This window comes from Branchiostoma belcheri, unplaced genomic scaffold (genome assembly GCF_001625305.1).
Source record: "Branchiostoma belcheri isolate BF01 breed outbred unplaced genomic scaffold, Haploidv18h27 scaffold38, whole genome shotgun sequence".
Taxonomy (NCBI): Eukaryota; Metazoa; Chordata; class Leptocardii; order Amphioxiformes; family Branchiostomatidae; genus Branchiostoma; species Branchiostoma belcheri.
In genome coordinates this window covers 20,951-21,212 of record NW_017803998.1, presented here as the reverse complement: position 1 = coordinate 21,212, position 262 = coordinate 20,951, and positions in this window count along the sequence as shown.

Below are 262 nucleotides of genomic sequence, written 5' to 3'. Positions count from 1 at the left end.
ATGGCTTTCTTCCTTCACATGTGCGGTGATGTCTGCTTCTCTTGTGGAGGAAGGTTGGCTTTCTTCCTTCACATGTGCAGTGATGTCTGCTTCTCTCGTGGAGGAAGGATGGCTTTCTTCCGTCACATGTGCAGTGATGTGTGCTTCTCTTGTGGAGGAAGGTTGGCTTTCTTCCTTCACATGTGCAGTGCTGTCTGTTTCTCTTGTGGAGGAAGGTTGGCTTTCTTCCTTCACATGTGCAGTGATGTCTGCTTCTCTTGTG